Source organism: Pelodiscus sinensis, chromosome 2, assembly GCF_052426305.1.
Source record: "Pelodiscus sinensis isolate ZL-2025 chromosome 2, ASM5242630v1, whole genome shotgun sequence".
Classification (NCBI taxonomy): Eukaryota; Metazoa; Chordata; order Testudines; family Trionychidae; genus Pelodiscus; species Pelodiscus sinensis.
Genome location: NC_143053.1, coordinates 105,447,260 through 105,474,421, shown reverse-complemented (window position 1 = coordinate 105,474,421; position 27,162 = coordinate 105,447,260). Strand labels below are relative to the sequence as shown.

At 43.5% G+C, this 27,162-nt stretch overlaps 1 long non-coding RNA gene across 3 annotated transcripts in view; it reads right to left on the bottom strand.

The window, feature by feature from the left end:
- The window catches only part of LOC102448719 (uncharacterized), a 99,339-nt gene that overhangs the window by 70,875 nt on the left and 1,302 nt on the right, over positions 1-27,162 (bottom strand). For all 3 annotated transcript variants that reach the window (XR_016348833.1, XR_016348835.1, XR_016348834.1), the window contains exon 2: positions 2,250-2,338. This is a non-coding gene — a long non-coding RNA (uncharacterized LOC102448719). The remainder of the gene's footprint in view (positions 1-2,249; positions 2,339-27,162) is intronic.

Here is a 27,162-nt window from a genome sequence, read left to right as displayed (position 1 = left end):
ACATAATGCCAACCAGTACCTAGGAACTAAACAAAATCATGGAGAATCACTCATACCTTAAAACAGACTTACAACGCATATTTTTAACACTGTATATAGATTTTCAAAGTTAAAAGTACCGAAGAATGAAGCATATACTAAGACATTTTTGCTCCAGTGTGATACTGATCCATACCAGACATGATGACACACGATGGGCATTAAAACCACACCGTCAGCCTTAGCAAATTAGGAAAATTAGAGATCATCTGATGATATGCTATTGTTGCTATTGTAATCACAGTAATTTTCACTGGTAATGGTGCTTCGTGATGAAGTGCGATTCTCACAGGAAAATTGTGAAAGGTAACGAAAGATTCAGAATGTAGCATCTGGTTTTAAAAGCTCTTCAGGTTCAAATTGGCATTTTACTTTATCTTGAAAATTTATTAGAGATTCAGATCATGCCGATTTAAATGGAAAGGTGAAAGCAGGGTAATTTCATTCTATGAATTATTCAGTTTCAGACTGGTGAAATTGCCATCCATGAACTGATTCTCTGACAGTCTCTTTTGCAGAACCTCCATTACGCTTGTCATTTTTATTTCTTTATCTACGATCTTTCTCTCAGTTACTGAGCTTGTCCCTTAGGGCTCTGCTTCACAAACCAAGTATTTCAAATTGGCAATAACCTAAATGTGTTGCTGTCTCAAATCACAGTCTCCACAGGCTGTCTTTTTCCAAATCATTAAAAACCACATCCATGATGATTGTCTGTTAGGCTCTTCGATTAGATGAATTAAAAAAAAAACAACAGAAAAGAAGGAGAGGGCGGCATCATATCGAAAAAAAAGAGTTATGTTCCTGTAACAGCCCAGAAGATAAAGTGATGCTTTGTGCTTCCTTCCTTTGTTGTCAGTGTAACCCATTCTAGCTGCATAGCATCACGCAGAAAGAAACAACTGTTAAAGCAGACTGACTTACTACCCTGATTTCCAGCAAGAGCAGATAAGGACTGCAATACAGACAAGACTAATCCATACAAATATACACTTAGAGACCAAGCACAATTAATAGCTGTTTACAGGGAAAGAAAGAAAAAGGAAAAGCAACTGAATAACCGAAAGTGGAGTGTTTCATTCTCACAGGCTCCAAGTGACACAGATTGCAATCCCAGAGACTCTCCACTTGATGGCTGGTTGTGTCATTGCTAGTCGACTGCTGCCCTGTATCCACAAGGACTGGGATTGATTTAGGTCAGTGAGTCTGGTTTCTTGTTTGAGCTTTGCTCTAACTGCTACGGTTTCTTACATCAATCTATAATGCCAATATTATGTCACCCTTAGCTCGTTTAGACAGCTTCAGCAGTCAAGTGGCTGCAAAGGCCCCAATCAGATAGTAAGAAGTGCCGCCTCCTTTGTCCTGTTCTTGCAGGTATATCACCGTGGTGTAAGAAACTAATCGTACACAAGGTGGGAAACCAGTTGTTCTTCATCAGAGGCAATTTGGGTATCAGGCTCTGAGCAGTAGCTGCTCAGCTGAAAACGAAGCCAACGTGCACATCCAGGCTGTACGTCTGCTCTTATGCTAACAAAAGTAAATTTCCCTCATACAAAAAAGAATGAAGAATAAAAAACATCGATGTTGCTTTGTGCCTAGTTCTATGCGTCTGCTTTGCCGCACTGCGACTAGAAAACTGCAGCACTAAGAGCTCTGGCAGTTGCGATAATGTAGAAAGCAGCAGCTCTGTGACACAGCAGTCAGCTGACTTGCAGTGTTATCATTCAATGTCCTCTATAGGATAAGGCCAGTTTCTAAGGTAGCACCAGAAGGATGACCTTGCATACAAAAATTGCACCAGAAAAAGTAGCTACACTTAGATACACCTGGCAGTGATTCTTGGTGCCGTTTTTCATCTACATAATTTTCAGCAGCTTCACAAAGGTCTTGAATTTTTAAAAAATTCCTTACCAGAATGGAACATGTCTATTGGATAGTTAACCTTCTGTCATCAAAACAGATAATATGTGAATGACAACAGTTGCTATTGCTATTGTATAGTGTTACAAATGAACTAAAAAATGCTGATCTGTTAGTCATATCACTACTTAAAAATGAGATTTATCTATGGAACTCTCTTGCATGAATATGAACACAAACATGCCTCTGGCACATATATACTATGGGGTTCAGTGCCTCAAAAATATAAGCCAAGATTTGGGAAGACATACTTAAAGTTAGACCCATATTTAGGCATCTAAATAACTGACCTGATGGTAAGAGGTGCTGGTCATTATGCCGCTCCCGTCCCAACTGAAGTCAATGGGAGCTTATGGATGCTTGATACTTCTTTAGGTGCCTAAACAGGGACCACAGGGGGAGAATGTCAAAGGTATGCACGGTAATTAGTGGCAAATTTCCATTCAAACTCAATGAGAGTCAGGCACCTAATTGTTACTGGTGCCTTTAATATTCTACTCCTAGGAGCCTAAATTTACACATTCATCTTTGAAAATCTTGGCCTCATATAATTCTCAATTCTTCTTATAGCTATGACAGTTCTATTATAAACAGTTATAACACAGTTAACTCATCACCTTACATCATCCCTCCTACACCCTGCACAGCAAGACGGAGGCTCCCAGGGGGGTAGCTTCAAGGCAGAGGGCAGAGGGCAGGGGCAGCATGACAGTGGGTGGAGAGGCAGCTGAAGTGCCAGTGCTTGATAGCTTCCTGGCCAAACCAGTCAGGATCACCTGTCAGAGGCTCCAAGATCTACCAGTAGATCCCGCTCTACTGGTTGATGACCACTGCCCTAAACTAAGCAAAGCAATTGCTATAAGCTAGGTTGGTATTCACTGAAATAACTATCATCATCCTGAATTAGTTCAATATTTAAGTGGAAGCAATATGGAATTATACTGTAAATTAACAATTTGCATCAAAACCCGAATAAACTATTAAAATAACCATATTAAAGACTTTGTTGTGACTTTGTTGTGACTTCTAAGCCATAGCTTTGTGTTGGGAGAGGAATGGAAGACATGATGCCCAGGTCCCTCTGATGAACAGAGAGCAAACGTCTACTGCTACTCCGTTGCTGGGGGAGAGGCATGTGGCCCCATGCATGCCCAGCTAGAGAACAGGACTACTAGCACAGAAGTGTGACTAATGCCCCAGAGGCCACAAAGGGCTTTCTATCCTATTGAGAAGATTGACACTGCCATGGCCGATCTTCCAAAGTTCAAGTTGGTGCGTCTAGTGAAGACTCACTAATTCGAACTGAGAGGGCGCTCCCATTGGCACCGGTAGTCTTGTTTCTCATGAGGAGTAATGGAAGTTGACAGGAGTCTGTGCTCCTGTCGACCTCCCGCTGTGTGGATGGCACCAAAACTCGATTTAAGATACTTCGACTCCAGCTACATAATTAGCATAGCTGAAGTTGCATATCTTACGTCGACTTTACCCTTTAAGCAGATCAGGCCTAAAAGAGAGAAGTCTCTACTCAAGGAAATACAAGAACTCTAATAGTAGCCAACCCCAAAGCAGGTGGCAGAAAAGTGGGGAAGCTCCTTGTGCACCCGCCCTTTCCCCTTTGCCAGAACTAATTGCTGCTGAGTCTCAGTAATGCCACATTTAAGGATATTTAAGATTACCTTTTCAGATACTATCGTAAGATCCCAACATGCCAAGCAAAAAGCAGCAAGTTAAGGATACTAGTTTTATTGAGCTGTTGGATGACTAGTACACAATGACAAATGCAAAATAGTCACAGGAGCTGGCACCTACACAGTCCCTTCTCAGAAGCTTACACCAAAAAAATTAAACACCTCTACTAGGTGGCCCCAGATACTATTAGTTCCATGCTCTGAGAAACCCTCTTCTTAGATCTGCTCAGGGAATCTCTCTTCTGTTGGGCTTCTCCTGAGGCTGAAGTCACTCCCTTTTGTCCTCTCTTGGCCCTTCCACCATTAGGTCATTAGGAAAAGAGAAGCATTTCTCTCCTCTGCTAGGAGCCACCAGCTCTGCTGATTTTGCTGCAGATATAGTCTATACTCACTAGGGAACACTCTGAAGCATAGGCACTGAGTTTTTCTTTTTTTCCGCCCATGGTCCACCCCAAGGCTCTGCCTCACTCCAAACCCTCTACCAAAGCCTTGCCCTTCCTCTGCCTCTTCATGCCCCACTCTCCTAAGTCCCCATGCCTAGTGGGTGCTGATCACCTACTTTTTTTTTGTAGGTGCTCTAGCACTGGATCTCCCATAATGCCAGTTCTGGTGCCAGTTTTGTTCAATAACTTTATTAATGACCTGGATGAGGGGATGGATTGCACCCTCAGCAAGTTTGTAAATGACACTAAGCTAGGGGGAGAGGTAGATACGTTGGAGGGCAGAGATAGGGTCCAGAATGACCTAGACAAATTGGAGGATTGGGCCACAAGAAATCTGATGAGTTTCAACAAGGACAAGTGCAGAGTCCTGCACTTGGGATGGAAGAATCCCAAGCCCTGCTACTGGTTGGGGGCTGACTAGCTAAGCAGCAGTTGTTCAGACAAGGACCTGGAGATTACAGTGGATGAAAAGCTGGAAATGAGTCAACAGTGTGCCCTTGTAGCCAAGGAGGCTAATGACACATTGAGGTGCGTTAGTAAGAGCACTGCTAGTAGATCTAGGGAATTGATTATTCCCCTTTATTTGGCACTGGTGAGGCCACATCTGGAGTACTGCATCCAGTTCTGGGCCGCCTATTACAGAAAGGATGGGCAACAAAAATGATTAGGGGGCTGGAGCACATGACTTACGAGGAGAGGCTGAGGGATTTGGGCTTGTTTAGTATATTGAAGAGAAGAGTGAGGAGAGATTTAATAGTAGCCTTCAACTATCTTAAGGGGAGTTCCAAAGAGGATGGAGAGAAGCTGTTGTCAGATGACAGAATGAGGAGCAATGGTTTTAAGCTGCAGTGGAGGAAGTCTAGGTTGGATATTAGGAAAAGAGGGTGGTGAAGCACTGGAATGGGTTACCTAGAGAGGTGGTGGAATCTCCGTCCCTAGAAGTTTTTAAGTCCTGGCTTGACAAGGTCCTGGCTGGGATGATTTAGTTGAGGTTGGTTCTGCTTTGGGCAAGGGGTTGGATTTGAAGACCTCCTGAGGTCTCTTCCAGCCTTAGGATTCTAGGCTCTGAAGTGTGTCCCCAATCCTGTTGCTTTATTTTGGTGAGAGGCTGGCCAGAGGTACCCTATTCTGCAAAGATCCTGTAAGAATTGAGAATTACTCCTGAAAACCTTGCTGGTGGAATGGTGAAATAAGCTATTGGGCCCTACCACAGTGAAAGGGCAGGTCCTGGAGGGCGAGGGCAGGGGGAGGGGAAGGTGTCACTGAAAGTGAACTGAGTATGAAAAGCAAAGCTGTGCAAATGCTATTTACACAGGTTCAGAAACCTTTCTGAAACCTTCTTTGGTCGATATGGACCTATTAAACAGCCCTGCTTTCAATTTAGTTATCAACACTGCTGAAGAATAATGAGCTTTACAACAAGATATACACAGTTCCTTAATCAGACCTATTTAAAATAGCATCTTTGGTTTTCTTAAAATAATTTTGCAGGCCATGCATAGGTCAAACTACAGCAGAACTTCACAAACACCTCTGGAATGGAGACTGTTCATAATTCTGAAATGTGGACAACTCAGAACAAAATATTACGATTATTCTTTCAAAAAATGTACAGTTTAACATTGATTTAATACAGCTTTGAAACTTTACTGTGCAGGAGAAAAAAAGGCTACTTTTAACAGTCTTAAATGAAACAAGCATAGAAAAGTTTCCTTATCTTGTCCAATCTTCTATATTTTTCCTTTATTTTTAATAGTTTACAGTACTGTACTATATTTGCCTTTTTTTTTTTTTGGCTCTGCTGCTGGCTTACTCATATTTGTGGTTCCAAATGAGGTATGTGGTTGACTGATCAGTTTGGAACATGGGTGTTCATAATTGTGAGGTCTTGACTAAGTCCTGGCCAAGTTTTATATATTTAAGCCAGGACATTATTGATCTATAATTTGGAAACAGTCACTGAAATTTTGAAGGTTTCACATTTCTTGGCCACTCAAGCGAAGAGAACAAATAAATTTTTTAAACAAAAAGCAGAAAACTACATCCAGCCTCAAACTTTTATGGTAAAATTTAGGCCAACAAAATTTGAAACAGCTGAGATATTATGCTGAAAATGTGAGGCTACAATGATGTTAAAGGGAAAGCCCTGACAGACACTTAACTCTAGTACTGCTGACAGAATGCCGCACTACAACTTATTTCTAAGGTATAACAAAACAAGCAAAAAGGATTATATTGATGTAAAATGATGAACTCAGAACACTTTGCAATTCTTTTTTATGTTGCCCCCTCTTCCCCTTATCTCCTATGAGAATGTACTTTCATTGCAATTCAGAACTTTATTCAGCTGCTACTATTTTAAAGGTTTACAATTATTTGTTCATAATCGGGGGAGAGGGGCATAAAGCAGGACAAAGTATGTACAACAGAAGTATCCAATTGAGAGCTATTAAACAAAAAAAGCAGTGCAAAGGGAAAGTTTTCAGAGTGTTTCTGTAAATTATTGAGGCTGGGGTCTATAGTTACGTTCTATGCTCTTTTATTTGTTTATTCAGTTGCTGCAGATATGGCTGTATGAGAGCTGGAGCTTTTTATCTTTAAAATCACATCAACAAAGGCCAGCATGGTCAGTACTCGTCTAGAGCTTATCAAGATTTTTTCAGTGCAGTGGGGTATATACCATTCCAGTGGGACTGAGCCAGGAAGAGTTAACAAGGTGATGTGAGCCCACTTATACCTGAACTGCTACACCTGCATTCACTGCCAGGTAGGAAGGACAATTAAAAGGGGAGGATGTCATCTCAATAACTGGCAGGGATAGTGGCGGAGTTGCTCCACCTCGCCACAGTCCCAATTCAGGATGGGATTTTTTTTTCAACAAATCTGAAATTCTTGTAGAAAGGGAAAGTCATTTCTTCCCAGCTCTCGCATCTTTCCTCAGTTTTGCCCTTTTCTATAGTTTTTCCACATGGGTCCTCCCCCATGCACTTTCCACCCTGTTTATAGATATCCCATGTTTCATTATCCCTTCCCTCAGTAATGTCCTTCTCAGCAAAAGTGATTACTGTATTATCCAAATTATAAATAAAGCCTGATAAACAGAGGTCCTAATGAATAATCTATATTAATCCATGATTAGTCATCTCAGATTTATCAAATGCTGCATCAAAATAAGATCAAAAAATCATAAAATCCTTAATTTGACCCTATCCCACCATCTTGAGTGAACTGCTGTTTACTGTAGTAATCAACACTACAGCCTTCTTTAAGATTTCAGATCAGCAATTTACATGCTGTTGTGTTCTCTGATGCACAGGCTTTACATAAAATATTGATATCCTTTTTTCTATTTTTTATTTCTAACAACCATTATCCACATAATTATCAAAGTTGAAAAAGACACCTATTATGAAGGAGGGAAATCTTGTAATAGTCTATGACCCCCCTAGGTCCCACAGGGAGACTCACAAATTCACCCTGTCCCCAATTTCACATTTAGGTCTCTGCATTAGCTAGAAAGTTTCATATAGGAAGAAACTCCTAGAGCTGTGCTCATCTAACAAATGCTTCTGGAGAAATTCTGTGCACAATAATTTAAAATTCTGAAAAAAATCTGCATATTTTATTTGCCAAAAATAATACAACATAATTATGCCAGATTCAACTATACTTGCTGACAGGTATTTTGAAAAAAGTTACCAAAATGTCTAACAATACAGACCAAAAAAATTCAACAACTTCTTTTGATAAATTCCTTTTGAGGAATACTAATACAGAACTTTAAGTAACATATGGAAATTTGACACCCTGAACCAAGGTCTAAATAAACATATGGAGTGGTTCACCCTAAAAATATTAAAATGCATGTAATTAAGTAACCATGTAACCACTGAAAACTTCAGTGGTTACACAAAGGGTGGTAGTTGACTTCCTAAGCATTCCAGCTCCCAGTGTTGCTCTGCATTAGAGGCAGCAGCGTGGGGCAGTAGGCAGCTTCCCGAAAGCTGATGCGCGCCAGGAACTGGTTCCCTGCACATACCGGGAGCCTGAACGTAACTATGAACGTTAACAAATAAGCCTACGCTCATTAGTTAACCATGTACATGGTTACACATTCACATCTCCCTAGTTCTCTCATTACAATAATTTCCCATTCAGGTACTCTCACCTTCTCACCACTGTTGGAGTTGAGCCACATCAATTCTGATTTTAATCACCACTGTTGTCACACTCCTGTCTCTGTGTCCTTTTCCCCATCCCCCCCTTTTCTGGCTTTATTTCTTACTTCCTTAGATGCTGCAGAGAGTTGGAGCTCTCAAAAAGCTTATGCTCTAATAGCCTAATAAACTTGTTAGTCTCTAAAGAGCCACCAGACTCCTTGGTGTTCTTTTCCTTGTTTAGTTTAAATGAATGTCCCATACCCCATCAGAAGCAGTGCAAAAGGCTTGGGGAATCAGGGGTATTGGAGGAGCTAAGGGAGATGGGAAGAAGCCTGGAAATCAAGCTGCAGGGTTATTGGGTGTGCATGGATGAAGTATGTTACTGTTTCTTTTTTTTGAAGAGGGGGGCTCCCTCATACTAAACCTCTCCCATTAAGTCAGGCACATCGGCTCCTGTCTTGTTCTGGAGCATGCTCCCCCTTGAGCTCCAGTTCAGTGCTGTCAGACTACTAGTTCCTGGGCCTGGGCCCCAGTTCTGCTCCACTAGCCCTTCTGAACCCCAGTCTAATCCCTCCCCCAACAACATAATGAGCTTCACTCTGACTCCTAACATGACTCCATGGACAGGTGGCTGTTACTGCCAGTCAGCCAGCTGTTCTGGCACCACACCAGCCTCGGGTGGGCGAAAGGTAAAACTAAAGCATTTCTTGGGCAGAATGTATTTTCTGCATTGGACATGAATCCTGCACGTATGCAGTGGTGCAGAATTTCCCACAAAGTAAACAGAGTAATGGTAGCAAAATAAAGTAGTATACACAAAGTTGCAAAGTGCTACTTTAACAGTACTCCTCATTTGTCTGAGTATTCTACTAAAGATGTATACTGTACTGAAATTTTGCATGGTATATAGAACATGTTGAAACAATTATGTAAATTTAAAAAAGAAAAATAGGAAAAGTGCTTTTTCAGAATAGTGAAATAAAACTGCATCCAGACACCACTCAGAACAAGAATCTCCAAATAATAAATATTTTGGAAGTTGTGTGTTTAGTGTCAAATCAGTTCAACAATGAAATTATTTTCATGTTGGCCATTATTACACATTCATCTCACAAAATGTATTAAATGTAAATAAAACTAAATATAAATTATTGAAGCAAGATATAAAACTGATAGGCTGTGTCTAGACTGGCAAGTTTTTCCGCAAAATCATCTGATTTTGCGGAAAAACTTGCCAGCTGTCTACACTGGCCGCTTGAATTTTCGGAAGAGCACTGACGATCTCATGTAAGATCGTCAGTGCTTTTCAGGAAATACTATGCTGCTCTCGTTTGGGCAAAAGTCTTTTTCCGAAAGACTTTTGCGCAAAACGGCCAGTGTAAACAGCACAGTAGGGTTTTCTTCAAAAAAGCCCCGATAGCGAAAATGGCGATTGGGGCTTTTTTGTGGGAAACCGCGTCTAGATTGGCCACGGACGCTTTTCCGCAAAAAGTGCTTTTGCGGAAAAGCATCCTGCCAATCTAGACGTGCTTTTCTGAAAATGCTTTTAACGGAAAACTTTTCCGTTAAAAGCATTTTCGGAAAATCATGCCAGTGTAGACGTAGCCATAGAGTTATTACAGTACCTGTTCCAACATAAAGTATTTCAGTATCTAAACATCTCAACAGCCGCTGCAGCTTCAGCGGGCACAGCCAGAGGAGGGGTGCAGATCCCCTGGCAGAGACAGGTCCAGGTTCATCTGCCAGCCAGAGTGAGGAATGCAGCAATTGTGCACTTTCTTAAGGGAAACAGCCAGCAATGTCTGAGGAGTTTACCTCCCCCTCCCCCCGACGCTCCCTAAAGGGAACCTGGGGAGGCTCAGGCTGGGGCAGTTCTTGAGTGGGGCACCCTGTGACAGGTTCCTGGGCACGAGCACCTGCCCCTGGCCAGGGCAGGGCCCTGCAAGCCCCCTGCCTGTCTCTGTTTCCCCTCAGAGGCAGCCCTATGTGTGCAAGCGCTCACCCTCTAGTCCGAGGACGGGGCTCTGTGAGCCCACCGCCTGTTCAGTCTACGGGGCAGAAGTATCTCAAAGGGACCTTGGATCTCAAAACAAAAGTCCTAGGCAGGTCCAAGGCTGCCAATAATGGCCCGTGTGACTGACGGAGGGGCGGCTACGCGCAGCAGATGCCGAGAGGGTTTAGGGGGACTCGGGCCCTCCCTCTTCACTGGGTCCCAACCCAGGTCCCTAAGGGTGGGGGTTGTTCACCCCTACCTGGCCGACGGGGATCCAACCTGAAGCTCACCAGCCCATGGGCGCCAAAAGCATGCTGCCCTGGGCTGCTTCCTAACCCCCTCTGGCTGTCCCAGTTTGCGGGGGAGTTCCCCGGGTCTTACCGCCGCTCTGCCTTCCTGCTCAGGTCTGGCATGGTCGCCAGAGGGAGGATCCACGGAATCACCCTCTGCCGGGTCATAGGGAAGCCTCTTTGCCTGCCCAGGCAAGGGCTCGACTCCATACTTCCCCCCGGCTCTCTTCTAGGCCTGATTTAAATGGCCCGCCGCCAGACATCACAGGGCGTCGCTCCACCCCCTCCATGTCCCTCCACTCCGGCGTATGCCGGCCATCTGGCAGGCTGCCGCTTCCGCGGGCTGTGGCTGCCCAACGGAGGTGCAGTCCTAAAGCCCGCCGGCCGCATCCTCGAGGCTTTGCCGGCTGCCGCTCCTTGGGTGGACGGCTGACCGGGCTGTCCCCGGCTTCAATGCAGGCTTCGGAGAGCCTATCACACACCCCCAACCCTTTCACTTGCCTGGTGATTTTGTTTCTTTTCTGTATAATGTTGAGAAACAATCCCATTCCAGGCACATCCCATTTTCATAGTACTACCAAACCCTGACCTTGCTTTAAGTTATGATAAGAGGAAACTGCATGCCAAATTTAGTGATCTTAGCTCTTATCATTTAAGAGGATTTCTTGAACACAGACAAACCCACAAACTCTTTAAAATATACAGTAGTCTTTTATTGTACAGGTTGAATCTCTAAACTTTGTGACTTCCTGGTCTGGCAACTGTTCTTTGGGCCAGAGAGCCTCACTGGCCAAGAATTGGGTAGCAAGAGGACCTGTGGCCGGGGCTGGCAGCAGTGGAGCTAGTGGTGGGGAGCCCAGCTGGAGTGGGCAGCCCCAGGTCTGTGGTGGCAGCAGAGCTGAGAACCTGGCTGGACTGCTCAAAGTCAGCTACCTGGCTAAGGCTGCCAGTGGCAGAAAGGCAGCCCAAATAGGGCTGGGGTAGGGGAGGGGTGACCAGGACCGGAGCCAAGTGGGGAGCCAAAATTGACCTCTCATGGTAAAGCAAACTCCCTCATTCAGGGACCAGTCAGGTCCTGAGGGTGCTGGACCAGGGGGGTCCAACCGGCATAATGAATTCCATACTGGCAAATAAAGTGAGATATGCAATTATATGCGTATAAAAAAAGAAATTGCCATTTCCTAGCTCCACTGAGATTTTAAAGGAAAAGTATTGGTATCTAGCTCATACAATGAATACAGGTATATTGTTAGGTACAGTCTGATCTGAAATAATGTTTCAAATATGAGATTTTTTGCTTGGGAAGAGTTTGGTCTGAGAACTCTACAACATAACTACACTATGCATCCTGCATCATTCTTACTACAATTTATCAATATCTCTAAAGCAAGGACTACCATTATTTCAAAGATTCATATAATAACATTACTGTGTCAGAGCACAGACATTTCTTGGATTGCCAGCAGAAGGGCCAAAAATTATTTTTTTATTTAAATTACTTGAAAAACATCTGCAGCATACTGACTTCTTTTCAGAAGCTATCTTCACCTTACAGGAGTTAATGGCTAGAAGAAACAAGTTCAGAACAGAAGGAAACACACACACATTTAATTTACACTTTGTACTTCTAATTATTCCTTGTGGTGGGAGGGACTCTTCTACACTGGCCAGAAGGGCTTAAAACAGACAGAAAGGTGCCTCTACACAGCCCTGGCCAATCAGGCAGAGGCTTTTAAGGGGCCAATCAGGGTGTGGCTTGCTGGGGCAGCCTGTATATAAGGACTGCCCAGCAGTGCAAGCCAGTTAGGTCCTGACAAGGGAAGGGTAGGATCTGATTTAGAGCAGCAGTTTTGGAAGAGCAGTGCTGAGTAAGCTAAAGGTGCTCATGAGGGACAATCATGCCTGATACCCGCCAGGTTGTTAGCTTTGCCACAAGAGCCAGGAGGATGCAGAGGATCACAGAGGAAGTGGTTCAAGGAACAAGAGTTAGTGAAGGGGAGTAGAGAAGAGCAGGACAAGACTGTCTACAGTGAGTTCCTGAATCGGGAACCAGAGTAGTGGGGGGCCTGGGTTCTCCTCCCCTTGCGCCATGTCTAGCCACTATTGTGGTGTGGCATAAAAGGACTGTGCCTTGCCCTTAAAGTGAGGTGCTAGATTAAGGCTGCAGTTGGCTATTGTAGCAGGTCCTAGAGACTAAGGGGCTGCTGGTACAACCCCCAGAAGAGGGATGAAAGACCACTGAAGTGGGCACTGTCAGAGGGCAGTATCCTGAAGACGATGCCATAGTCTGAGAGCGATGCAGGTCCAGAGCAAGAGTGTGGAGCATGGACACGTGAGACACCAGCATGCAGAAGGAGCCCTGTGGATGAAAGGACTAATTCCTTGGAGCACCCAGTGGGGGTGCTAATGTGGTGAGTGCTCATCCTGTGACATTCCAGCATACGTCAACTTTTTTATAATAAGGGTGAAATGTTACTGTGGCAGGTGATTAGAGCAATTAAATGTGTGCAGGTGAAAACTGAAACTGAATGTTAACTTTCATTATGTGCTAGGAAGGTAAGTACGAGAGCATCAGCTGAGTAGTTTTTGTAAAATATCATCTGGCACAGGTGACTGGTGCCTGCAAAGAGAGAGGATGGAGAGGGCATAAGGGAGCACCCCACTTAGGAATCAAAATTTTGGCAGGGGCACGGGGAGCAATGCACCTTCTGAATGCTCCCATGAGTCACCTGGTGCAATAGCAAAAAGCTTAGTCAAGCACTAAAAGTGTGGGTAGGCATGAATTTAATGGCAAATGGAACTAGTATATTTCTTCTATTGTGGTCAGAACTTAAAATGGGAGAGGGAGCGCACTCCCAAGGGCTGCCCACTTGAGAGACCCCTTACAGAAAACAGTAGATCTGTTCAAAATAGGATCACGCAAGCTGTGTTAAGCCCCTCAAGCTTGATTCTTCATCAGATATTTGGGTAGGGCTACATTAAAGCATCAGCAAAATAAGCACTTGTCAGTGTTCTAGTTCCCAGAGTTCTGTAATAACATCAGAATCTGAGCTTTCATTGACAAAACAAGGTTTCTAGCCCTTACTGTGAAAGGGATAGTGTTATCTATACCACAGTGGCACAGCTACAACACTGCAGATATGCTGCTGTAAGTGCATCCACCAGCTACAGCAATGAAAGGGTTTTTTCCCATTGCTATAGTTAATCCATCTAAGAGGCAGTAGCCAGATCTATCGAAGGGGGGGAGGTGTGGGTGGGTGTGTGTGTGTGTGTGTGTCCTGACCAACATACGTAACGTGACCTAAGCTTTTTAGCCTGTACACCGGACTTGAGTAGAATACTTAATTATGTTAATGGGGAGTCAACACATGTAAGAACAACAGTCATTAAAGCCAGAGATGAAGCCACTGACTCCTACTTTGCCCTTCAGGAGTGGCACTAGCTAGAAGAAACAAGGGATCTAGGAGTTTCTTCCTATATGAAACTTTATAGCTAATGCAGATACCTAAATGTGAAATCGGGGACAGGGTGAATTTGTGAGTCTCCCTGTGGGACCTAGGGGTCATAGACTATTACAAGATCCTCTGTGCCACTAGTTTTCCTTTGTTGGGCCTCTTGCCTTTTTGGATCCACAGATCAAAACAGCTAAAAAGTAGCAGCAGTCTCCATAACACAATCTACCACTCCAGTAAACTCCACAAGCCTTCATTATATATTTCCACTCTTCCATGCTTTGATCCAAAGTGAAATAGTTATCTATATAGAAATGTAAATCACTGGGCAGTTGAATTAACAGTACACCTCAGGATTCCTAAAGCTATTATTTTAGCTCTCAAAAGACTTGGGCAAGCATCACTACATTTATTTTTCAATCATCTCACATTTTCAAGGTTTCGTCCATTTAAAAACAAGGGCTCGGGGTTGTTTTTTTTAAACAAAATCATTTTCCCCAGAATTTGAGTTATGCATCACTGACATAGCATAGCCCAGGTCAAGTCCTGACTGCAGGAATAGCTGAAGCCTCAGATAGTTTCATGAGCACAACCCAATTCTTCTACCTACATTTTTGTTAGTCTCTAGGTGCTGCAGGACTACTCGTTGTTTGTTTTCTACAGTCTACACTGCACAGCTATTTTGGGATACCAGAGGTATCCCAAATAGCTATCCTGCGTCTACACAAGCCTCCTGTTATTTCAAAATATTTTTTTTAAATAATGGGCATGCTATTTCGCCATCCCAGTAAATCTTGTTGAACAAGGGATGGCTTGAAATAGTGCATTATTTTGAAATTTGGCACTGTGTAGATCCTGCACCTCTGCATTTTAAATGTAGGAAGAGCAAAGTGGTTCTTACTACATTTAAAATGCAGAGCCGCAGCAGCATAGGTGGCTCTGGAGCCAGGACTACTCAGTCCCAGCTCCAGTCGGCTCCCAGAGCTACCCCCGCTGCGGCTCTGCAGAGGCGCTTATCGACTAATTGTAGTCGATTCAATTTGTATTGACTGTATGATTAGCCAGATAATTGCATTTTAACATTCGTAACCTATAATATGGAGTTGGTCATGTTTAAAGTAATTTCTTACAAGCTAAGTCCCCTGCTGCATTAGAATGACATACTTGGACCAAGACTCATGCTAAGCTCCAGCAAAGACAGTGGGCTCTGTGCATATAGTGTGGCTGTGCAGTTCTCAACACGGGATGGAGACTCACTAAATCTGAGTACACTGCAAAACTGGAATCTTTACATACATTAATACCTTACACGTTAAATTAAATTCTGAAGTGGAATGTCTAATCAAAAAGTACGAAGGATGTTAAGAAGCAGATAATTTGCCAAGAGTGTAGTCAACAGAATTTTTATCAACTACACGATTAGTCCATAAAGAAAGGCAGCCCAGCTCAGTCCCGGCTTACATTGGATCTGGGACCAAATCCTGCTGCAGCTCTGCATTTAAATGCATATAGTTGATAGCATTAACTAACAAGCTTTTAATTATTGGTTAGGGATGTAAGGGTATGTCTATACTTGCAGCCTATTTCGGAATAGGGCTGCAAATGTAGACATTCGGAATTGCAAATCAAGCCCAGGATTTAAATATCCCGCGCTTGATTTGCATCTTCCCGGCTGGGCACCATTTTTTGAAATTTACAAGCCCGGAATAACTGCCCGTGTCTACATGCGGCAGCGAAACAGGCGTTCAAAATAAAGCCCTATTTCGAACTACCTGTTATTCCTCCTGCAATGAGGTTTAACTGCCGCATGTAGATTTTAGCAAATAACTCATCTTAGAACTAGACTGTTTTATTTTGAACATGTCCTATAGCATATTAAGTAAATTATTAGTATTAACAGAACAAAAAAAATTGTATTAGAGAAAACTGAAGAATTTTCAAATAAGTTAGAGGGAGTTACAAGCTACTCATGGGCATTCTGTCAGACTGAATTATTCACTACAAATTATTCAAATTCACATAGTTAATGATTTGTAACTATGTACACTCTCTTCTGTACCAAAGACAACATTCCAGGGCAGGCACTGCTAAGGCTTGATCAGGATGGGAGGCCTAAGATACAGTACTCTTTTTTTTTTTTTTTTTTTTTCCCCTCCTTGCCCCCCCCCCCCCTTTATTTTTCTGGTTAAAAAAAAATTCAACCTGCAATCTCCTGGTCTGAGACTACCTTAGTAGTCCATTTTATAATTACACCCAACTGCACTAACTTCCTTATTATAGTTTTGGTAGCCAAAACTAGCCAAATTGCATAAATGCATATTATTTGTATCAGCACATGCAGATGATAGTACTATTTATTCAGTTTGCTCTAATTTTAAGAGCAAAGAATGTTAGATTGTATACAAATGGAAACTAAAGTATGGAATGATGGAGAATCTATTGTTCACTATTACAAACTGCAGACTATTCACCTCTGAGTACATCTGTTTATCTTCAAGGTAGCTGCGCAATATTAGAGTGAAAGAACACGAGAGCTTTGGAGGTTGTGCGGGGTTTTCTAAGTGACACTACTGATGCTGGAAATAGGGAAAAGACAAATTAACTGCAGCCAGAGACTCCTGGGCAAAAACAAAGGCCTATAAGAACTATGAATATTTCCATGAAGACAAACCCTTACTTTAATTTTTTCCTTGATATATGTACAGATCCTGTTCTCTGCAATGAGCATGCATCCAACAACAGAATTTGACCCTTTATTTTAAATATCTTAAACGTAGTTCATACAGACTCTGGGTTGTTTACTAAATACAATTCCTATCTGTCCAGGCTAAGCATCTCTCAAGAGATGCTAAGCAGCTTCAACAAGCAGGAATTGATGCAATCTGCACATGGTAGAACTGAGCCCTACTTGAAAATAGATCATTTTTCTAAACTCAACAGCTTTTTATACCCACTTCATAGCATTAAAAGGCCAGAAAATAAATGCTACAATTTTTAAAGTTTCCAGATATTAGATCCAGAGCAAATATGAAAAGCAACATTTAGCAAGATCTATTTTGGTCACCATAATGGATTCTGCATTGACCATTTTCATTCTAATGAGTATACAATAAATAATGAAAAATCAGAAAATTCAAATTCATCAGCTAATACACAAGTTAGGACAGTTCACAAATTTCTATAGCTCTGAGGCAGGATAAATAGTAAAAGGAAACAAGTTTACTTAATGGCTAGTAACATATTAACTGACACCAACTGTTACAGCTGCAAATAAAACAAATGCATGATAAGATTAGGTATGTTGATTGCACCTGGCCATCTATAAATTGCTTTTTAACATAAGGATTATGTTATTTCCACTGTCACAGTGATAAGTATGGAGTAACTGCTTTTCATCTTTGGTAAACAAAGAAGAAAAAACTTGTGCCATTTGTAAGAACTGATTTGTCTATAGGGTTACGATATTTGAACTTTCAAAAAAATGGACACACTCCCTCATAGGAGTGTCCTCTTTTTTTTTTGAAAGTTCAAATATGGTAACCCTTTTGGGGAGGGCCTGGTATTAATCATTGATTTGCAAGAAGAAAAGTGCAAGCAGAACATACAAGGTGGTATCCCCATGCTGATATATTCATCGCATTCTGTACCTTTCAGCTAAAGGCAAAGTTTACACTGGAAAATTACCTACAAGATTTTGTTATAAAACCTTTCTATCTTTCTTCCTTAACTTGCAAGCACAGTGGTCATATTCTTAATTTTTATTCTGAGTGTTAAAAATTCCACGAATAGTACTTGCGTATTAGTATGGGGAACAGCTCCCAACCTGTTAGAATCTCTGAAAACAGAGGAAACTTATAAAGTGACCAATGTGCACATAACCTGATCCACACAGAAACAAACCCAACTCTCTGCCTCTACAGGTGACTGCTTGTCAAACACATCTAAGCTACGCTGGTAGAGATGAGGGGTAAGACATTGATAGGATATATAAAACCTCCTTCACAGCACATAGCTCCATAGGGGTTTCCATCTTGCTGATATAGGAGGCATTGGAACAGAGCAAGGGATACATCGGGAACAGGGTGGAAATGGGAGTAGGAACAAAAGCCACTATCTATTCTTTCCACTGACCACTTTTCTCTATGCAGCAATGGTGCAGAACCTTCAAAATGAGGTACCTATTGCTTTCTCCACAAAAGGCTCAAAAGGAATATTCTGTTTCCATATTGTAAATGTCAACTTCTCCCTCCTTCCGAAGGAGGAGGTGTAATCGGCACAGTAGAGTGGTGCATGGGATCATGAAATGTCAGGGCAAGTATCCTTTATAATACATGGATCATATTCTTCTGCTCCATGAGAGGTGAAAATATCACCTGTGGAAAATTTTGGGAAAGCTAGAATCAAAATTCTTTCTTTATCCACCTCAAAATTTAGCTTTTCTGCTATACAAGATGAATACATCAGCAAAAATGTAGCACGAGGGGTGCGTTATACCCTTCCAAACTATAGAACAAATTGCTCATCGCTGCTCTAATGGATATATCTAGGTTAGTGAATGGGCCACATAAGTGACTCCATATCAGTGGGCTGCAAGACTGTCATAACCCAGACTGTCTCCCAATATAGGATAGTTTTGCTAACTGTCCTTGCCTACCTAGAATTTGCAGGGTATGCCAATTACACCCAATCAAGCACTGCTATGGTTCAAAAGAAGCACACGGCTTTCACAATATTATGTACAATCAGCCCACATCTCAATTCACGTGCCCTTCCTTAACATGTGAGTCACTTTTGTAATCCTGGTAGGAAAAAAAAAACAGAGGAATCTGGCAACCTGGTGGCCAGTGGTAAACAAAATGTCTCAGGCCACACACACACAGAACCCTGATGGGCCACAGGTTGTCCACCACTGCATTAGAGGTTCCTGACAGCCACTCTCTACTGAAGCAATAGTTAGTAAATGCAAATTCTTTCTTCCATCCTTGAAAAGTGCAAGCAGCTATATCCTCAGATCAGTTGCACTTATGATAGTGGATTACCAGAATCAGAAAGATTTACCCCAACTGCCTAAATGGTCTGTTTGCTACCAGTAGATTTTTCATAAGTTAGGGAAACTTTATTACAGCTGATCTGAAAAGGAGAATTTTTTTATACAGGACCTATGTGGCTAAAGATGTCTTTCTGGATACAGCTGTTTGATAAATCTTTGGCTCCAAATTGTTTATGGTCAGTATGGTAATGAATGAAACTTAAAACTCTCATCTTCGTAATATTAATGAAAAATAACTGGACTATGGTTAGTTTGCATAAATCTAGTAACATTCAATTACTAAAAATCTCCCCTTTACCCAACAGTATTTCATATGCAGCGAGTCAAGCATGCATATAAGCCAAACTGAAGTAGAATAAGCAGTCCTGAATACACTATAAATTCCATTACTAATACCAGTTTGTCCAGTGCAATAAAAATTAGGAATCCACTAGCACCCATACTCCACGATAATAATGAAATCATAATAAAATCAGGAGAAAAAATAAGTAGACATATACATGTATAAACACACATACAGGTTAAACACTCCCATCTGGCAGGTGTACAGATGTCATATCTCCTACCACAACCAGATGTTTAGAAATCTGTAAATCCAAAGGGCAAAATATGATATTAGTTCTGCGGTCGATCTGCTATTATTCTACAGTTGAAAAATCTGAGGTGTTTTTTTTCTCTTTAACTCTTGTTTTAATTGGTTTCTGAGGCCTAAATAAGACAGTGGACTGTTTCCTTGCCATAAAGTGTGTGAACAGAACCTATATGTGTTATGATACAAATCAGGTCCTTTCAATGTATGCATTCTTTAGCAATGCAAAATAGATACTGGTGGCTTCTTCATGTCCTGTACAGAGGATTTATTACTTCTGACCGCAGTCCCTTTTAAGCTGTGCGCTTATGCGCACATGTGCAAAAATGTCTACCCCGCCCACCTCCTAAGCAGAACATCACAACAGTGGGGTGGAGAGTAGGCAGCTGCTCAGGCCAGCCAGTGCCGGAGGTTGGGTTTGAAGGGATTCTTCATTCCTATAATTAAAACAGAGAAGGGAAAGGAACCAAAAAATTAAATGATCAGAGTTGAGAACAGAACTGAATGTTAGGCTCTCTTAATGTATATTGGGGATGAATGGATCACTGCCCAAGAATCCATGCCATAAGCAAGCCTGGAGCTAAGAGCAGTATTATCTCTTTTTTTTTTTTTTTTTTTTATTGCAGCCTTGACGTGTAGGAACTATTGTGTATAGTGAGCTACAGGAGTGAAGGTAGGACTATTGCAGTTTGCTTGTATCTATGCCCAGCTCTGCTGACTACTTCCTGTGTGACTTCAGGCAATTTATTGACTACTTCGTGCCTCTGTTACCCTGTCTAGAACATAGGGACATTGTGCCTCAAAAGCATCACAGAAGGTTTGGGAGACCTTGTTCATTTAATGTGGGCAAAGAGGCATAAGACAGTTTCCCTTTCGTGCTGGCAGTTATCTGCTACACTGAGTGCCTAATCCCACCTGAGCAGGTCAAGCTATGGGCTTCCTCCCCATTGCTAAAGCACCAAGGTTGTGTCTACATTGGCACAATCTTGCGCAAAAGCAGCTGCTTTTGTGCAAAAACTTGCTGCCTGTCTACACTGGCCACGAGTTCTTGCGCAAGTACACTGACGTTCTAATGTATTAAATCAGTGCTTCTTGCGCAAGAACTCTGATGCTCATGCTCAGGAATAAGCCCTCTTGTGCAACTGTTCTTGCACAAAAGGCCAGTGTAAACAGGCAACATGAATTTCTTGCATAAGAAACTCCTATGGTTAAAATGGCCATCAGAGCTTTCTTGCACAAGAGAGCGTCTACATTGGCATGGATGCTCTTGCACAAAAGCACATCTCTTGCGCAAACGCACATGCCAGTGTAGACGCTCTCTTCTGGAAGAGTTTTTGCACAAGAATTCTTCCGCAAAAGAGTTCTTGAACAAGATCATGCCAGTGTAGACGTAGCCCCAAATGTTTATCCACGCCACCCCTGTCCTCAGTAAGAAAGGGGAATCAGAGCTACTCCTTTGGCAGGGAATTCTCCCATGGGTGGCTGCCACAGTGGCACACATTCGAACAAGCACACGTGACGTCACTGTTGGCACACAAGACAAAACTCACTCCACTCATGGATAGAAAATCTTAGGGGAAACATTGCTTCTGACAGCAATTAATCAAAAACAAACAGTACTTTAAAAAAGTATGGATGTCAAGTCAAACAACCTGCCTTTCTGAAGCATACCTGGCACATTTGGGAGTGCCTATGATTAATCTTAATGTAAGAGAGTCTACAGGAAGTGGCACAGAACTGTGCCGGAACTGTGTAAAATATAATTCAAAGAACAAACATTTTAAATGAAGAAAATACTTATTTGGAAATTTACTTGGAATATTTATTGATAGGTATTTTAAGAGTCTTGCTCCATGCAAACTGTATAGTCAAAATAAGAAAAGGATACACATGTATGGACATAATTGCCATTTAAATAGTTATGCAGGAAAAACATATTGGGGTCTACTTATTTTATCACCTTTACTGAAATTATTGATAATGCAATAGGTAACTGTGACGGGGCAAACAGGCCCCACACTAAAGGGCTGGGAGTAGCCCAGGCCCAGCTGGCTGAGAGTGCCCCACCTCTCTGGCCCTGCTGGGCATGCTCCCAGCAGAGCCAGCATATAAAGGCAGAGGGAGCCTGGCAGGAAGGAAGACAGCTGGAGGCTAGAAGGACCCAGGCTGCATCCCCGGTGTTCCTGCAGCAGCTGACACCGGAGCGAGGGCCCGTGTCTACCACCAGGAGTACCTACAGCAGCCAACCCCACCGGAGGGACTGGAACCCCTACGCCTCCAGCCCCAGCAAGGACCGCTGCCGAGGCAGACGGATTATAGGGATGCCGGGGGTAGAACGCAGCCCAGGGCAAGGGATTGCTACCACAGCTCAGTGTGTATCGGCTGGAGTCCCCGCCAAGCAGGCAGCGGCAAGAGCCCCTGCCTACAGGGCCCTAGGCTGGGACCTGGTGGAGAGGGAGGGCCAGGGTCCCCCTACCAGCCCTTTCCGCACCCAGAGAAGTCACCCCGACAAAGAGCTAGGCCTCTGGTACCGTATATGCCCTGAGAGAGGGCCCTGGACTTTTGTGCTGGGACTCTGGTACCGCAGACGCCCTGAGAGAGATGCTGGGACCGAGACATGGGACCCTAGAAGGGGGATGCACCCCCACATCAGGAGCATACCCCCTGACAGTAACAAAGGAAGAGACTATTTTTCTTTGCCCTGGACACACAAAAATAGTGTAAAATTTTTACCTGTCCTTCATTTTGGACACACTTGAAAATCTTCCTGTTTTCTTCTTCAGCATGGTAAACTGGGCACCAGAAATGCCAAACAAGGAAAGTAGAACTGTGAAGAATTATTTGTGTCTTAGAAACTAACCTCACATCTTTTAATGACTATCACGTAGAGAAGGCTTAAACCATGGAGCCTTAAGTAGTTTTATCCCCAGCAGTTAAACAAGTGTTAGGCCTATGTGGTAAATTGGACAAAAGATCCGCAATTTGCGGTACACAAACTGCGTATCTCTTTCTGATTTACTTTTGAAAGAGGGTTTTCTGAAATTTTGCGTGTCTACACGGCACCTAATTTCAGGCAAGTGCTCTTTCGACACCTCCCTTCTGCCTTGTAGAACAAAGTTTACAGGGATGGCAAAAAAGCACATCTGCTTTTTCGAAAATCTTTCTGGAAAAGCAGAGGTATTCCTTGGATGCAGTGTTGCTTTTCCAGGATACCTCTGGTATCCCGGAAAAGCAATGCAGTCTAGATGTAGCCTTATAGTCTACACTAAAACAGTGGTTCTCAGAGTGTTTGGCCTGCAACCCACCTCACTCAATGCAGAGCTTTCTGTGGATCACCAGCTACCACCCATGATAAAATGGGTACAGGAGTGGGCTGGGGATCTGGCCAGAAAGTTGGGTGAGGAGCTAGGTGAGTGGCCTGGGCACCAGGTAGGGTGCAAGTGGGGAATGGGGATGCAGAGCCTGTGAGGCGTAGGCCAGGCCACCGAGTCCTGCGGCTCCCCTTGGCTGCAAAGGATGAAACTGAGTCCAATGAGAGCTGCGAGGCTCCATGGCCACAGTGCCGGTACATAAACAAACCGGGGCAGCCAGTTAATGTGCTTCTGAGTGTGATTCCACGGAACACTTTCAGAAACACTGCCTTAGACCCACAAGTTTTATTGACAAAAGTGTAGGTAAGCCTTAGCTTGTCGTCTTTCTGGGAATATCTTATAATATTTCAATATCCTATTTTTTTTTCAAAATTTAAATCTAAATATTTGACTGGTTTTACACTTTTCTCACAATGATACTGAAGTCTCATAAGTTGTATTTACAAGCAATGTTAGGCTAGATGTTTTCTGCTTCTTGATGCTGTTTTGTGGCTTCTTTCTTCTTAGCCATCTTGTTGGTGCAGATAGGCTGAGATGAATGCTGAAAGCATAAATCTGTAGGTACGCATAAAGGTAAAAGTATAAGCATGACTATGCAATGATGTAAAGAGCATAAGAGTTCAGAGGAATTATACTCTTTCAATTGCCTCACTGAAGGTACCAAGCACACATTTTACAGAGTCCTGTCTGGATTCAAAGAGACTCAACTTTTATTAAGTTTTATGATACTGAGAATACATCCTTAAGCATCATTCCTCTCTGACTCTGGAAGACATACTCCCTCCTTTTACTCAGTCTCTCCATCACAAGCAGGCTCTTTTTTAAAAAAAAATTTGCCTGAGAGATCACATCTCTATCATGGTAATGTCTTAAACAAGGAATAGATTTGCTTTTCACACTGCAGTATCCCCAGAAATATGGGCCTGCCTTGTCCCCCTCAGCATGACCTCATACACATCCATGCCATGAGTACTGCTATTTTGAAGAACATGTTGTTCAGCCGTCAGCATGACTGTACAAGGTCGCACAACAGCAGGAGTGGACAAAATCACATGGCCCACATTTGGGATACTTACCCTACAAAAAGATTAATGGCCTCCCTCACAAGAAAGATGGGGTCAGCCACCTCGTGAGCACCTCCTCAAGGCCAGAGCTCATTTTGCCTCTTGTTTCTTCAAGAAGCACGAAAACAACCAAAGTTCAGTAAAACACTTCTCTTTGGGGACAGGGAGCAGTCTAATTTATTCAGCTTTCTGGATACACAATGATCCTCCGAGCCCATAGCCAGTTCAGTGGGTCTCTTTCCCTAAGGTATGGCAGCCCTCTGCCTTCCTTTCCAGAACTGGGTCCTAATTCAACAGCCACTTTCAGGTTTTACCTGGCTGAAGTTGAATCTGCTGACTCTGCCTTCTCAATGTGCTAGCAACCTCTGCCCTGAAAGTAGCCTCTCAATCCCTGCAGATATCTGAGGTTCCTCCCTTGCTTCAGCTTCCAGCTGTCCTTTAAGAGCATCAGCTGTGTAGTCTACATTAGGCATCATGCATGCTAATAACCTGACCCAAGGGTCTGTTTCTTCAGTAATCCAGGTTTGCTAGCACCAGGCATTCAGCCCTTAAGAGACAAGCCACCCTGTTTCAGCTCTACTTTGAGGAAAAGTCTTGTGGCTGTTGGACTTTCTAACCAAATGGTTCCCTAATTTATTGCCTGCCATTTGTAGTATATTTAAAACTTGCTTTTGAAGACTCCATCAAATATATGCGAGGCAGAAAATCACCAATATGTATACATCTTTTAAAACAACATAAAGAGAACTGTGTAAGATGGATTGGCAATAAAATGGAGGTGATTTGCCAGGGTCTAACTCTGGCAGGCTGCCACTATATTTACCTGCACCTCTGCAGGTACTGGCAATCACAGCTCCCATGGCTGTAGATTGCCATTCCCAGCCATTGGAAGTGGTGGGAAGCAGCATGGAGTGGGACACTGGATCACTGTTCCTGGCCAATAGGAGCTGTAAGCACGCATACCTGCAGAAGCACAAGTAAATATAATGATGGTGGCCTGCTGGGGCTAACCTTGGCAGACTGGATCTGGCCTCCGGGCTGCTATCTGCCCACCTTTAATGGAGAATATTAAAGCACAATACAAGTTATAACTGTATTCCAAGCCATGAACATCAGCCTCACTTCTGGTGCTTGTCACAGGTTGACAGTACAAATTTCTTAGAAATATCTTTTAATTAGATGGAACATTTGACTGCAGTAAGTTAAACTGCACCCAAAATCATAAGCAGCTAAAACAACCTATTCTCCAAGCATTACATATGTGAAATGACTGTCTCCTCAATTCAGTGATGAAATTAAGATGGTAATAACTAAAGCAAGAATAACAAATTATTGTATAAATAACCATACTTGTTAATGTTATAGATAGCTATATTAACAACAAAGCCTATACCCCAGAAGAAGGGGGTGTGTGTGTGTTTCTCTGGCATAGTGAGATTTAGAATGGGGGGAAAAATGAGGGCAGGTGGAAGACACAGAAAGGACAATTCTGGGAAAACAAATTGCTACTCAGATGCTACCCTCCTATTTGAAGAAAGTAAAGGAACAATCCCAACCCTAGCATTATAAGGCATGTTGAAATGTTGTAAAATCAAGGGCTATGTCAACACTGCAGGCTTTTTGTGCAAGAATGGCTGTTCTTATGCAAAAACTTGCAGAGCGTCTACATTGCATGCATGTACTTGTTCAAGAACATTTACAGTACAGCATCAGAAAAGAGGGCTTCTTGCAGAAGTTATTCCTCTCCCCATGAGGAATAAGCCCTCTTGCACAAGCGCTCTTGCGCAAGAAGGCAGCGTGGACAGACAACAGATTTCTTGTGCAAGAAACCCCAAAGCCTAAAATGGCCATCAGAGCTTTCTTGCGCAAGAGAGCATCCACACTGCCATGGACGCTCTTCCACAAAAGCACATCTCTTGTGCAAAAGTACATGGCAGTGTGGATGCGCTCTTGCGCAAGAACTTTTGCACAAAACAGTTCTTGTGTAAGAAGCCTGTAGTGTAGACAGAGCAAAGGTGTTCACACTTCACATCAGACTACCTGATCAGCCTTTGCACCAGGCAGTACACTTAGAGCAGTGGTGATGAACATTTTTTGGGCTAGGGGGCGCTGACCCAAAGAAAACGCAGTTAGTAGGCCACAGGCAAGAGAAGGTCCTGACTGAGCAAGAAAAAGGCATTTCTCACATTCCCCTGGCACACTGGGGGAGGGAGGAGGAGACAGGCTAGTTAAGTAGATCGTGTGCTCCAGACCCCCGGGTGGCTGGCAGGGTGCTGGAGTGCTAGTATGGCTTCTCCACAGGGGGGAATCCCTAAACTGCATGGGGCCACATCCAGGCAATCCATGGGTCGTATCCAGCTGCCAGGCCTGAGGTTCCCCTCTCCTGATTTAGAGAGTAGCCCAAAGAGAAAGAAATCAGAAACAAACTTCAGTTTCCCCCTTCAAAGGCTCGGGAACAGCAAAGTTCCCTTTTCATCCTAAACAAGTCTGCAGGTAAAATTTTAGCTGCGGCTCCTATCCGTGGCCCACCCCAATTTGGTTCAACTGTCTGCAGATTTTTTTACACCCTTGTCGCGCCACGGGTGGCTTTAATGTTGCAAGACCAGACTAAGCCCTTCCCCAGACGGCAGCCCCCTGCATTCTGGTTCTTCGCTGGGAAATGCGAGCGCTGGAGCTCCAGGTTGCGGCTGAAGCTTGAACCGCACCTCCCTCGACTAATTCAACAAAGCCCCACAAATGGCCGGAGCGCAGGGAAGGGCGGGGTTCAACCCTGGCCCCTAACTCGCAGCCGCGCCAGCGGAGCCTGCCAGGGACCAAGCGGAGGCCGCTCCGGCTGGAAAAAGCAGCCCGCCCAGCTGCTCTGCGCCCAGACACGCCTGCACTGCGCGCGCTGCCTTGGCCCGCGTCCCGCCCGCTCGCCCCGGCCTGCGCCTGGCTGGCTGTCGCCGGGCGAGACTGGAGGAGCCTGCGCCCCTCCGGCTCCCGCCGCTCCGCGCCACCTGCCTGTCTCGCGCCGCCACGCGCCCGCCGCCTTCCCCCACCTCGCCCTCCCCAGACAAGCGTCGCGTGGCAGCGGTTCAAGCTTCCTCCTCTTTCTCCCCCC